The sequence below is a fragment of the Drosophila mauritiana genome, chromosome 2L, assembly GCF_004382145.1.
Source record: "Drosophila mauritiana strain mau12 chromosome 2L, ASM438214v1, whole genome shotgun sequence".
Classification (NCBI taxonomy): Eukaryota; Metazoa; Arthropoda; class Insecta; order Diptera; family Drosophilidae; genus Drosophila; species Drosophila mauritiana.
Genome location: NC_046667.1, coordinates 6,452,614 through 6,467,117, shown reverse-complemented (window position 1 = coordinate 6,467,117; position 14,504 = coordinate 6,452,614). Strand labels below are relative to the sequence as shown.

The 14,504-nt window shown below is 41.4% G+C and overlaps 1 protein-coding gene across 4 annotated transcripts in view; it reads left to right on the top strand.

Moving 5' to 3' along the window:
* The first annotated feature begins 835 nt into the window (after positions 1–835).
* The window catches only part of LOC117146123 (inactive dipeptidyl peptidase 10), a 32,648-nt gene continuing 18,979 nt past the window's right edge, over positions 836–14,504 (top strand). For all 4 annotated transcript variants that reach the window (XR_004459768.1, XR_004459762.1, XM_033312131.1 and 1 more), the window contains exon 1: positions 836–1,278. The gene's annotated coding sequence lies outside the window, so the exon portion shown is untranslated. The remainder of the gene's footprint in view (positions 1,279–14,504) is intronic.

Sequence of the window (14,504 nt, the reverse complement as noted above, 5' to 3'; positions counted from 1 at the left end):
ACTCACACACACACATTCACGCACACACGCACACTGAAGCCCGGGCTTTTCATCAACAAGTTTGCAATGCTTGATTTTTGAATTTCTCGACTTCGGGCCGCTTGAAGAGCACAAACACAAGGGAACAGTGAAATTCACAGAAAATGTAACCAAACAAACAGATAAACACACGCTTACACACACAGCAGCATAAAACCCCTCGCCCCGTTCCACTTCTTCCAGCGTCCAAAACTTCCACTCCAGCTGAATCCTGTGCTGCCCTTCCGATCCCAAAAACTCCCTGCTTCAGGCTGTCCGCGTGCCTTACTTTTTTGTCTCTGCAATTTGTTTTGGGAAAATAAAAGTTTTATCAAGCAAAAAGGCAGCTCTCTCTCACAGGAAACAAAAAATTTCTCTTGGCGCTTCTCATACACTGAGAGAAAGCCATAGGCGAGGGAAATTGCTCACACAGTGGGTTAGGAATGATTGAAAATGGAAAAGAATATGTCCATATTAGAGGTTTGGGATAAACTGTAAATTATTACCTATACATTTTTTAAATTGTTTGTATGAAATTAAATTTTATATGGTATAGTTGGAATATTTCCAAACCTTTCCATAAGTATTTAACCCACTGTGCGCACAGCTGCTTGTCGGCGTGAAGTTACGTACACGCAGTGGGTGCCCTGCGAGAGCGGCGCTGAGAGCAAAAGTCGGGCGAGAGAGCCGGAGAGCGGCAGTTGCGCTCTTTGCCGCAGTTTTGTTGTTGCTCCTGGCCTGGCCACACGAATTTTCCAGGGGTACTTCATCTGGCTGCGAATCTCGGGCAGCGTTCAGTTTCATCTGAGACGTTTGGCGCAGCGGTCGATACCACAGAAAAACTGTTCAAACGCTGTGAAAAAAATACGAACAAGGAAAGAAGAAGGCGAAAACCTCAAAAATTCAGATAGCAAAACGTCAATTTCGAACTAAGTGTACTTGAGGTTGTCAATGAACTTTTTCCACGGTCGAAAACTTGAAGAGTGAATAGTGAAAAGTGATTCCGCAAGGACCTAGTCAAGTGTACTTTGGCGTAGAACCTGAAAGTGTCCCGCGGTGGCGGAGTTTTGCATTTGCCGTCGCTAATTGTGCAGCTGACAGTCGGCAATCAGGAAGGAAAAACTTTTGCTCCGGCCGCCGGTAACGCTTCTTCCGCTTCGAACTTCATCCAAATCCGTGACCGAATCCCGGGAAATTGTACGCCTGCCAGGCCTCAAGCTGGGCGATTACCGCAAAATGACACGTGTCAGGCGCATTGTGGTGAGTCGTCCTGAGTCCCGAGAAAGGCTCGTCCTTTCAGCTGGCTGCTGCCTCAGGCAGCGGAATTCCCGCCTTTAAAGCGAAACACTTTAAACGCACTCTCACTCACTCACTCATTCACAGACACACATTTTCCACCAACCGAATTTTTGCGGCATGCCATTCTTGCCCTTTAGCCCGTTTCAGCTCCAGCAAATTGAATTTCCCATTTTAACGCGTTTGCATGCCGACTTGCGCGAGCACCTCCCCCCTAACTTTTACTGCTAATTTTATATTTATGTTCATTTCCCATCGAATGTCGCGCTCTTTGAACTTTGGCCATCATTCACCAATGGCTAATACTCAATACTCTTTTGCTGCGGGATATTTTTAAGGGTAGTTAACTGTAATTGTTAACAAATATTTCGGTTTAAAAGGGGAATTTCTTCTTACTCTAAATCAATATGCCCGATCGGGTGAGGGTATCTTAAGCCATCGACGTGGTCACCTTATGCCGTTACACGACTTTTTATTTTACGATTATCGCTGCGTGGAGGAGCAGCAGAAAAGTGGGCAGCCACGTTCACGTGACGCATACGCCCCGTATGTCCGTGAGGCTTTGCTACATTTTTATGGGATTTGTGCCCCAAAATCGTGAGGTTAAATTTGAGCGGCACACAGAAGAACTAAACCTTATCGCCGAGGCAAGTTGGCTGCCAAAAACAGACACCCATTGAGCAAAAGAAATCGCGCATTAATTTCCAAGAGTCCTTATCTCAGCTTGTAAACTGGCCAACTGGCTCTTTGCTTTTGGCAGCTCAACTGATAAAAGAACGCAAAAAGATTGCAACAAAAAAAGTACGCAAAAAAACGGAATGCAAATGCAGTTGGCGGAACTCGCGTGGAATTCACTTTTTTCTAGCGTAAATCTTCAACCTTTTAGGCTTATTTCGGGCAGCGCGATGCAAAGGTATGAAAATCCAGCGCAAAAACGCGGTCCCAAAAATGTTGGAAATAAAGCCGAAAAAATGGCGACGTGAAAATGTCAAAACAGGCTACTGAAGCACTAAGTGAAACATGGTGTGGGCCAATGTCGAGCATACGCCACGTTGGACACGAATTTTGGCAAATATTCCGGGCTAAGTTGATTGAACCTTGAACGTAAACTTTTTTCGCAGTCGTGGCAGCTTTTCTAGGTTATCAGTTATCCGTTTAGGGCTTTTACTTGCATTTGAACTTTTGATTTGGCTTTGGCCTCCAGGTGGATTTAAATAACGAATGCAGTCACCCCCGTTTCCGTTTCCGGTTTTTGGGGAAAAATTAATACAATTTAATTTGGCATTTGTTTTTAAATAAACAGTGTGTGTTCCGTCAGCTATTTTGGTGAAAATGTACAGGAACATAGGTAATTTATTGCTGGGACTATATTTATTGCAAAATCGTGGGCTTAAAGGTGCTTGTATATGCGAAAATTTAATATATTTAAATACAATGAATTTGTGCAATACAGTCTATATGATTATTTAGTGCTTAGTCTTCCAGTTTTAATTTACGCAGATAAAATCATGAAAGACGTTTCTTTCTGAATAATAACGAACAACTTAATTTGTCCAACTTGTGCCCAAGTTCAGCCATTAAAGATCATCAATCTGGCCTCATTATTCAAAAGGCTCCTCCCCGCAACCTTTTGGCTCGCATTAACCTGTTGTCAGCTATTCGCAAGCCTCGGAAAATGCCAGCTTTTCCTTGGCAGCCACACCACACACACACACATACACACGCACAGCGCCGTCACACAAATCAAACGTAACAGGCACTTGTAAAATGTCCTGCTCCTGGCCGCCGCCCCCATCGGAGGGCGTGGCCCTTGGCACAGCGCGTCACGTTTATCACAACAGGGCAATAAATTTCATTCGCCTTGCTACAACATTTTATGGTCTCTTCATTTTCGACAGCTGCAAAACAGTCGAATCCGAATGCCTTTGCATACTTGACGAGGCATTGTCAATGCACATTATTATCTGCAGAGCCACGCCCCCCCGTCGAACAAACATTTTATTTTGTCATTTTGATTGATGGCCATAAGCCGACATTCCCGCCTCGTGTTTGTTCGCCGTTTTAATTAAAGCGACTGTTTGGCGTGGCCGGGGCGTCTCGGAAAAGCGCGGAAAACTATGCTACGCTCGGCGCAAGTTTTCCGCCAAGGTCGACGCGTCGGCACGCACACACTCTTTAAAAATATGATGTTTTCCGAAGCGCTCGTCGCTAGCAAAACGTTTTTCTTTCTATTTTTTTTTTTAGTCTGATTAAGGATGAGGTGAAGTCTTCTGGCACACAATCATTAGCAGAATGCTGTGCAGTTGATGGAGCGTATGGTTCAGCTGGCTGATGATGGATGATGAATGCGGTTCCTGCGGCTTCGCAGGCAGCTGAGTCTTGAGGAATGCCAGAGCAAACGAAAGGATTAACTGGCTGGCAGGGGGAGTTGAATCCATAATGCCGTTCTGCCAAATTCCTTAAAATTGTGATGCCATAAAAAGGGCCACTTTAATGTGAAATTTCGTGTGCTGGCAACTTCAGGCCGCCCTTTTTCAGCCAATCTCGCCGCATTGCGTATACGCACTGTCACCCCCGACACTGAATTTTAATAGCCTTGATTATGCACTAAAAAAAGTGAATGAAAGAGTCATGTCCGCGCGTCCATTAGAGTTATGGTCGCCCATGTCCGGTCGTAGCATCCAGTACAGGCCATTAGCCAGGTGAGGGTGTCTGGAAATGTATATTCCATCCGTCCGAAATTGAAGTGCCAAGCCAGCGGGCTGTCAACACCGCAGTGCGGGACCGACGACAACAACAGCACACGGACACGGCACAAAGCGGCTTGTTTGGGGCAAAGGGATGATGGCGGAGGAGCGGCAGGACATCGGGACATCAGCCAGTAGACAGCACAAAAGGCTGTCAAAGACGAGGAGTCGGACCAGAGCCCACTTGCTGGCAGACCAAATTGCTTTTTGCTGTATAAAAACTGGGTAAACAGCAGCGGCAACATCAACAGCAACACCAAAGGCACCAGCCGCCTGTCAACGGGATCCTGGAAAGCCAGCAGGTGGCAGAATAGAGATGCCCCAGAATCGTACAAAAATATTATACAAATTTCACGCACTTCGCTGCGAGTTCTATATATTCTATTTACTCAAGCTACTTCACCCTTAAAGAAAGATTTATATACAATATTAGAAAGCCACATACATATATGAAATATTTGTGGGGTCAGCTTAATATTTTACTATCTTAAAACCTCTATCGAACATCTCTCATTAGTGCAGCATGAATTTAATTTTAAGGCGGTATAACTAACTGGTTTGCATGCTGTAACCACATCAGCTAAGAATATTGCCACAGCAAACTAATTGCATTATGTCCTTCTAATGTGATGCAAATTACTTATGTATGCGCCTTTAATAATGATGTTAGTAAGATAATCATATAGCCATGTCTAACAAGTGCACAAAATTTGTGCATTCAGTAGGAGAATGGAAATTATTCAACTCAGAAATTGTCTATTTCCCAGATTAACTAATGTGTGTGACACAACATGACATGTGACAGAACATATAGCTCAATAAAGTTGTGCAGCAATTCAGTTGTATGATTTAATAATTAATTATATTATAACAGCTCATTGTTAAGATTTCAACACCTCTCAGCTTCGTTTTAGCTGCTGGCTTTTCAGAATGACCCATCACGTGACAGAATGACACTTCAGGCGAAACTAGAGCCACAAAGGTGAAAAAAAGAAAATAGAACTGCGAGTGCAAAAAGATGATAAAGTAAAAATACATATTTCCATGTATATACGTTTACATATTTTTGCCATTTTTATGGCGCGGTCTGAAACACTTTAGTGTTTGCACGGGGCATTTTAATTAAGCTAAACAAGCAAAGCAACTAAATAAATTTTCCTGGAAAACCCTGCGCCACATAAAAGAGCAAATTGAGGTGGGATTCTATGCGTATAATGCTGCCGCACGCTTCATTTCATTTCAATTTGAAGTTTTCTGTAGCTTCACTTTTTATATCTGGCTGCGGCTGCCAATTATGCCAGTAAGTTGCTTTATTGTACGAGGTCCACGGCACACTGCTCCTCGATTCTTGGGAATGGCTGCCATTCCTCCTCGCCATTCCACGTAATCGTCCTGCTCGACGTCGTCTTGGTGTTGCTTTATTAAACCTTAGCAGCGCAATCACCGAAATGAGCGCACCCACGCACACACACCCAGAAGAGGAGGCACACACACACACACGTGTGCAGATGTAGCACACATCGCAGGATTGTACTAAAACACCTCCGAGGGCACGTGCAACATTTGTATCTAAATTTGAATGTCTCTGCCGCCAGAACGCTTCACCTTGCACACACACACACGCGAGTTTATTCTCACACAGACAGTTGCAGAAGTACTTATAGGAATATATATACAACACATACACACACAGCCACACAAAGGAAGCAACAATTTTCACTTTTACCAGGATCCTTGTTTACAAGGTTGGCCTCAAAAGTTTCGAAAACAGCGGAAGAAATTAAACAGATTTATTTGCTCCGGGATGTGACCTCATTGATGAAAGATTAGCTAAGGATATAGTAAATAAATAGTAGTATTATTATCAACAGGGATATTATATTATGACAAAAAGCAGGTTATACTAAATTCTATAAAATGATTTTATTTAATGGCTTTCTAGCTTTCTATAAATTTATTACATTTTTAAAAATAAGCTGCTTCGCAAATCAAAATAACTTACGAATTATTTTCCCTAACTTCATTGAAACTTTTGCTGAATAAGTCAATGCTAAATAAAATATCTTTGACAATCGTAGGGAAAATTTTCTTTTAATTTACTGAAAACTTTCGAGATTGAGCAATTAATCTGGCGAAATCATAAGATTTCACTGACAAACACATTTTCCTAGGCAAATGATTCTGAAAACTTACTCCTGCAGAGTGAATAACTTTATCCAAGTTGGAGAAAAGTTTATGCTTGGACAAAACTGGAAACCACCCGTTAGCATTACCTACCCACTCATACACTTAGGCGCTCAATGCCATGTCCATTCAACCTTGCAGTCACTTTTCCCCTTACCTCCTGCCACCCAATGCCACCCACTGCCATCTCCTTTCCTGTGGCGTCTCCCCAATGATTCCCAACATTACGTTCTGGCCGAAATGCGTTCGCATCAAACTATATAACACGTTCATATTTCTTTCGGTTCGTTACCCATTTAATATTAAAGCAAATTGCTGACTGAGTTGCCTCTCCACTGAAAAAAATGGGGCTTTTGATTAGAAAAAATTTTAAGTATTTGGGATTTAATATCATAAATTATATGTTAACTTTACATATTTAACGTATAATTTCTGTTCTGTTTTCTGCTTTGAAATAATAATGAAAAATTTTGGCAATGTTTGTTTCTGTGTGCACTTTTATACTCCGAAGTCAGGTAGTTTGTCTTAGGTCGTTTTGTTCTTTTTTAGGGAACATTTCTCAGCCGTTACGAACACTAAATGATATGCAAATAAAAACGTGGCTCAGGTACGTGAAGAGGCCCCATCCACGTGTGAAAAGAAATGGCAAGGAGAAAGTGAAATCGTACAGGCAAATGGGAACGAAGGGCTACTTAAATTCAAATTTAAATGGTGTGCTTCATTTGAGCGGCGCAAATTACTCGGCTACCTGGCATATGGAAAACTTTTCGTTCCCTTGCCTTAATTAACATAATTATGACCAGAAGCTGGGTGAACTTTCCAAAAATCACCTTGCCCTTTTTCGGCAAAGTTCGCCACCATTTTCAGTTTTCGGGAGCTGCGCCTGCGAGAAAATAAGTGCAGCATTTCAGAAGCTGGAGGGAGTGAGCTTGGTGTTCAGATTTGTTTTTCTGGCACCCACAGCTATTTATCTTAAACGCGAGCTCCCCCAGAGTATGCAACATAAGTACTGCTCACACACACACACACGCATGCGGAGAGGCAGGACTCGCACACACACACATACAGACCGCTGCACCTCGTGTTGAGTGCACTTTCCACTTTCACTTTGCGCTCGCTTGTTGACTGCTTCCATCTCACGTTTCGCTCCCTTTGCTGCAACCCATCCACTTTCATTATTTGCGTTTAACTCACGCAAGTCTCGCACCACACACACACAGAGACGCAGCAGGGACCCACACACATACACACGTATATGCACATGGGCACAAAGCACTTTCCATTGTCATTTGCGCCTCAACGTATGCTATGCATCCTGCCGCTGACTCATGTCCATGCGGTGAAAATTCCATTTCAGCAGCTATTTCATCTCTCGTCATACTCTTCAAATGGGCCTCATAGTTGGCTTGTTAGGCTTCTTTTTTTACCTTCATCAGAAGGGAATGTGCTGTCATTGATGCAGTGACATGTGAATGAGTTGCATGTTCACTTGGGTGCTTTTTAAAAGTCTAAAACTCCTTTAGAGAGCCTAGAAAATGAGGGTTTAGTAAACTAAATATATGTAGAATTATATAATTACAAATGTACTATAATATAATATATATATGTATAATATATAATAGTATTATTTCAACAACAGGGATTAAAAAAAAAATAAAATTTTACACTACTCAACTATGATTGATTTAAATCACTACACCCAGCAATAAAAATCCTTTGGCTGATTATATAAAGCTATAACTTTAACACAACACACCCAATGTCTGAATTGAATAGGGCATTATATAAAGTCTATTATTGAAACAAACACACGAAATAGTTGTCCCAGAAGAGCACATAAGCTGCTGCTATTGTGTGCAGGACATTTCGGCTATTGTTTATTCTTTTAGCCAACAGCATTTTGTGCTTACTAACTGGACACCCACTAGTCCATTGCCGCCCATTGCCCTCCTTCAAACTTATGCAGCAAGTTTTTGCCATTTCATTTTTGTTGTATTTGCGTTTGTGTTTGACACTTGTTTTTGTTTTCGTTCCACAGAGGGCGCTGCGGACAATGGGGATGCGAGGATGTGGGGCTGTGGAGCTGTGGGGATGGTGCGGCATGGGCAACATGGGAACATACAGTTTTTGTCATGTTTGTTGATTGTGAAAGTTGCTGAAGCGCTTTTTAACAGTTTTCGTGACACTTTTCCGTACTGAGCGGCCATGGCATGTATATTTTATGTTTTGTTGCCGCTGGTCAACGGCAGACAGGATACAGGGTACAGCGGAGCAGGGAGGACAGCCAGGACGAACAGGACACATGGCTGGCTGACATGGCTGGGGTGACCTTAATGCACCAATGACATGTTCGAGTGGAAAGCATCCGAGCCGACCTGCCCGCCTGTCATTTCTACCTTTCCTGTGCCATCGGTATGTCTATAATGCAATTTTCCGGTCATTCGAAACCAACTCGAAACGAAAGCTATGAATAATTTATAAGACATGAGCTGCAGAAATGGGTGAAAAAAAAGATTATCCATCAATTGGTATTGCAATTGAAAATTATGGCTGCCGGTGGGTGGACCGAGTGCCCCGGGGTGGTTGCAATGCGGCTCGATTGCGGTGCCGCATTAATCCAGATCCTGCAGCACGGCACGGTATCGCATGTGGCAAGGACGTTGGCAAAACTTTTCCATGCCGCATTCCATTTGCTAAAGAGCCTTTCCAAATAGTTTTCGTTGTCGATTCCACCTCTGCGTCTTGCCAATTCCATTGAATTGCCGATTGTAATGAGTTTTTGTGGCCGAGCTAGTTAGCCGCTTTCTGTGGGGCCTTTCAAAATGCGGGCAGTTCGATAAATGCTTATTTATAGGAGGATCAAATGCAGTCGAAGGATATCCACTCACAAAGCTGTATATATAATGGCCAATTAAAATTGCTTATTGCTATTTGTGCCTTCTGAGAAGGCAATCGAAATGACCAAAATTAGCACACACTTTATTTTATGATTAAAGAAGTATCTTTTTAGGTTTTTATGCGATTTCTTTATTGTAAAATCGCATAAACAAATCCTTTGTTGTATTATCTCTGCCGCATTGTACTTTAAACACTTTGAATTTGGACATTTATCTGCAACCATTACTCAACGGCTGGCCCATCAATCTGACTCACCTCGTACGAACTTTCGATATATGTACATATATGTGCCCATGTAAGATTCTTTCGAGCGGCCAGAACAAATTGCGCTCCATAAACATCAATCAGCGAAGCATCTTTGTTCGATAGAAATTGAATTCTTGAATAGCCAACTAATGGCGCATTTTCAATTGAAATCGAAATTATATTCGTGTTCATACATATAAGAATACTTCATTAAATTATTAGCATCAGCTAGATGTGTTTATTGGTGTTTTCTCATCGCATTCTCTATTAAAATCGCAACCTTAAGCAAGAAATTTATTTACTTTGGCAAATAAATTTATTGTTAGTAATTTATTTTCATATAAAGTGTAGTGTATTAAACACAGTGGTCAATTTTCCACTTGTTTACTTTTCAATAGTTCTTTTTTAATTTTGCGAAAACAATTCTCAATTATGCCATAAATAATTTTCTTCTGGTTTTCCATTTTAATTAATGTGCCTCACACAGAGGGTGCCCGCATAAATAAATAAAGCTATTTAATTGAAAGATTTAACCAGGAAAATTGAAAAATATATTGAATAGCAAACCGAGCTCGCTTATGGAAATTTCTTGGGATCTTCGAGACACTTGATTCGCTCAATACCTCCGATATCTGTCAATCTGTCAGATGAGAGGAAACGTCTTTTGACTGACCTCAGAAAAGATGCTAAAATCATTTTCAGCTTTCGTCTGACACAAGCAGACAGTCGAGAGATGGGAAAATCTTCGCATTTGCTTGCAGTCTCACAATTCTTCGGCTTTGTTTGTTGGCTTAGCGTAAAATATTGTGTATACGACAGGTTGTACATTAAAAGCTTTTGCCGCAATAATCAAAACATTTCCATGTTATTTATAGTTATTTTTCTTACGTGTGCTGTGGCAGGGGTAATGTTATGGAATATATTTTCAGGGTAATATTCAAACAGGGTCCATAAAAATCGAATTTTCAAATTAACACACTAATATTATAAAAACCACAGGAGAAGTTCCATATGCCGCTTCCAGTCCTGAGTAAATATAATTTAAACAATTTCCGCCTTTATTTACCTAAAACCCAAACAATTGACCTATTGATTACTATGAAAACAAATATATTTATCCAAGACGTCGAGAAGTAAATCTCTCAATTAAAGTAAACAAATTTCGAATAAATTAGAATAAATGCGTGAAGTCAATTCTGCGAACATTGAACTGAACTTTCGATTAATTATCCGCAATAGGTCATCGGCATTTTAATGATAATACAGCTTATATATATCTTTTATTCAATTCTTACATTATCTGAAATCGAACAATTGCTCTTTTTATTCTTGATTTCATTGAACTTTTGCCTTTGGTGTTGTCTCATCGTATATATTATATATATTTGGATTTTCCTTCCTTTGTCTCCAGTTTTCCCGAAGCTGTTTAAACATTTTTGAGCCTGTTTATTATTGTAGAATATTTTCATGCCGATTTTTACAATTTCGAGGCGGTCGTGCTTGTTTTGATAATTTTTTGAATGCGCTCCCTGGAAATTTTCTTCTTCTCTCTGGCTTTTATGTAATTTTGTTTTTTTCGCGGTCTTGACTTTTACAAGGTGAAAAATGTTCTAAGGAAATGTGGGCCATAAATTTACAGTGAAATTGCCTCAAAGAAGAAAAATCGAAATAAAGCAAACACGGAACGAGCCAAAACAAAACGAAACGAGGAGACAGTGACATGGACATGAACTTGTCTCTCTTATTCCTTGTCATTTGTCGTCGTCTTTATTTGTTTACTTACTTTGGCCAACTTCCATCCTAATTTGGCTTTTATGCCCCGCTCTACAATTGGACAATCTTCAGCCCTAGCTGCCGCCATACCAGTTAACTAGTCTTGTTTTCTGGTGGGCCACTTTCAGTTGTCTTTGGCCAAATTTATTCCTATTCTCGCCCAGAGTTTCTTCCAGCTGTCTGGGCAAACATGTCGAGCATTTTGTTCGCTCCAATGGCCTGGCGACTAGCCTGTTTATGGCCTATAAGCCAACGCGTCCTGTGCTGGCCATAAAGTGTTGGCGCCATTCGGCGGAAGTATCTGAAATCAACAGCGATGCTGGCCAAATCAGCTGGAACATAGTACCTTGTAAGTCGGACTTTTTCACGCCACTGGTTATGAGCTTATAGGATGTCTTTTTAAAACTGGAATCTTGGCTTGCATTCGTGGGATGAACTATTATTGATTATTTAGTTGTTTCTTAGTTGTGTGACATCCAAAACTATTGGCATCACTGCCTAGAAAGCACTTCAGTCTCGAGACAAATCAACTGCTGTTGGCCAAAGGCAGGCATCTAAATTTGGTAGTCACTACATTGTTGCTGGCAAATTTGAACTGGTAGCTGAGTTGGCTGTCGAGATGGAAATCTTGTTGCCACCAAGGCCGAAGGGCTAATGCCGTGCCATAAGAGACAATTTGTTTGGTCCTGCTTTAAGCCGCTTCTGGTTGGGCTGCCCCCGAAAGCATTTATTATTTGTTTTAATTAAATCTTCATTTTTCTGCAGCGTGCGTGTGGCGGGGGCTTAAAGCCAAATGAACGGCTGATGAATGACGACCACCGCTGAGCTCAATGGGGAGCGGAGCACAGGAGCGGAGTTAAGAGCCATAATGTCGGTCTACAGGCTGCAGATTGCAGTCTGGACGAAAATAGCACCCACCCCACCCCCAACCCTTGACCTCGGCAGCAACATTGAAACCCATTTAAGTTGAGTTCGCTGGGGGAAGCGAATGCCACTAATTAAGCCTAATGGCGCATGAAACATGCATTAAAACTAATGTGCAAGCCTCGTCGCCGTCGCAATAGTAAACAAAGGGGGTGCAGAGGTGGAGCTGATGGCCTTGCCACTTGTGTCCCACTGGTTGGCCCCCTGTTTAATGGTGCCGGCCTAATTTTATGCTAAGCAATATTTTGCTGTGAAAGTGCCGCTGAAATGGGGGGCTGCAAATGGGCGGGGCAAAAGGATAAAATAATCAAATAAAGCTGACTGCTGTTGCTGTTGCTGCTGCTGCTGCTGCTGCGGCCGCTGCTGCTGATGCTGCTGCTGCTGCTGCTGCTGCTGCTGCTGCTGCTGCTGCTGCTATGCCGCCGAGGTGGTGGAGTCCGCGTGATCGATCTTCGTGTGGTCATTGAAGCAATAAATTTAAAATATTTTTTAAAGCAAAATGCGAGTAGATACGAATGATACTGGCAGTGCGCTGGGAATTTGTGTGTGTGGAACTTTATGAAACGGCACTCGTCCTTCAACCGGAAGTGACTTACGCACGGTTGCAGCATGCCGGAAGTCGTTGTCAGAGCGAGATAGTACAATAAGAGTAGGATGGGCAATGGAGTGCCCCATTCGAGTGAATGTCAACATGTTGATAACAAAACACATGAAACCAAGTTGCAAAGAAAGCTAAAAAACTTTTCATAGTATCAAAATGGAAAATACGAACCGGGGTATTTACCACGCACTGAATTTTCCATAGAAAGTTGCATAATAAATTTAATTGCAACTATTAAGCAGTGGAATTCGTGAAGAGGAACGTGCTTTAACTGCATAAAGAAGGTATACAAAATTGTTTAGATACGATTTTTTATACGATTTCTTAACAGTTTTTATAGCAGTATTTTAATGAAAATTCTAAAAATGCTTATATAGTTTCCGGTATCCTTAAAAGGAGCCGTAAATTACAATCCGTGGGTCAGCAGAACTCCGTCATTCGGAGCCACCACAAATATGCAAAATGTTTTGTTTTACTTGGCTGCGAGGAGTATTTCAATGGTACATTGTTCGAGGTAAAAATGAAAATCATTTTTATGAAAACAATACCATTTGCGCTTGGCTGCGTAAGAAATAATACAAAACAATATAGCAAAAGAACATAACAAAAGTCCCAAACAATTTGGCTACGTAAAAATTAATGAAATTTATGTTAGCAGCTACACATGCACATATATCAAACATTGCCATTGTTCCCAAAAGTGACGTTTAGGTCGAGGATTGTGTTTTCTTTCAACATTTTGCTTAAATTTATAGTTGAGCAAGTCGGTTGAGGTGAAAGGCGGGCAGAAGCCCCACAATGACCAAAGTTTATGCATTGTAATGCGCTTCGAGGAAGCGGAGTGCACAGTGAATGCTCCCTAAAGATGACTCAGGCGAATGATAAACACTCTTCCCTTCCAAAACCCCCTCGCCTTGCTGCCATGGGGCTATTGTAGATTATTTGTGTGTCATTGGCTATTTAAGCCAAAGCTTCTCTTGGGGCCAAGAACAAGTTTTAACGCTTTTCCGACAGGAATATGTATGCTGCTTTTATTTGGGTGTGGTGTCATTTGTCTTCCTCATGCCGACGAGCTACAAAGCTGACATTCAGGGTAATTATAGTATACATATAGAAAATAGCTTTGATAGCCTTTGGATTATGGGGATAACACTCGCTTGATCCTCTTGTGGCTCGGAAAGCTGTTGAGTCATTGCGATTGACAGCAGAAAATCGTTCTTCACCTTTTATTTAAACTTAAACTTAATAATTTTTGTAGCCTATAAACTTATTTAATACGAACCATTTGCTATATGATGGCGATCACTTGAATTCCTCATTAACACCACAAACAAATGATACGGACTTTAGCACAATTTCCACCCAACTGTGAATGTCTCTCCACATCTGCACATACCCTGTAGTCATTGTTAACTGTGCATGCATTTTGCATAATAAGCTACTTATAAGCGGTACCAAGAAAAAAAGCAAAGGAGCGAGGAAAAACTTGCCATAACTTAAATTGAAAATGTAATGCTATTAACACTGCTCTCAGCCACTGCACCCCGTCCCATGGATTTAATTTGCATATAACAACGCAGTCGTGTTTAAAGTGTAGCAACCACGCCCCCTTTTCCACCGCCTGCGACATTTTGCATAATAAACAGATTAGTTTTTTGGGGTTACCTGCATGTTTCTACCCACCAATCGAAAAGTACAAGACTGGAAACATAGTCGCAGTACATGTAATTAGAACTAACATCGCCTGCTTTTGGGCAGCGGCCTTTGTTTATGCAAATATTTAAGCAGTAGACTACTTAACCCACATTCAAATGCCA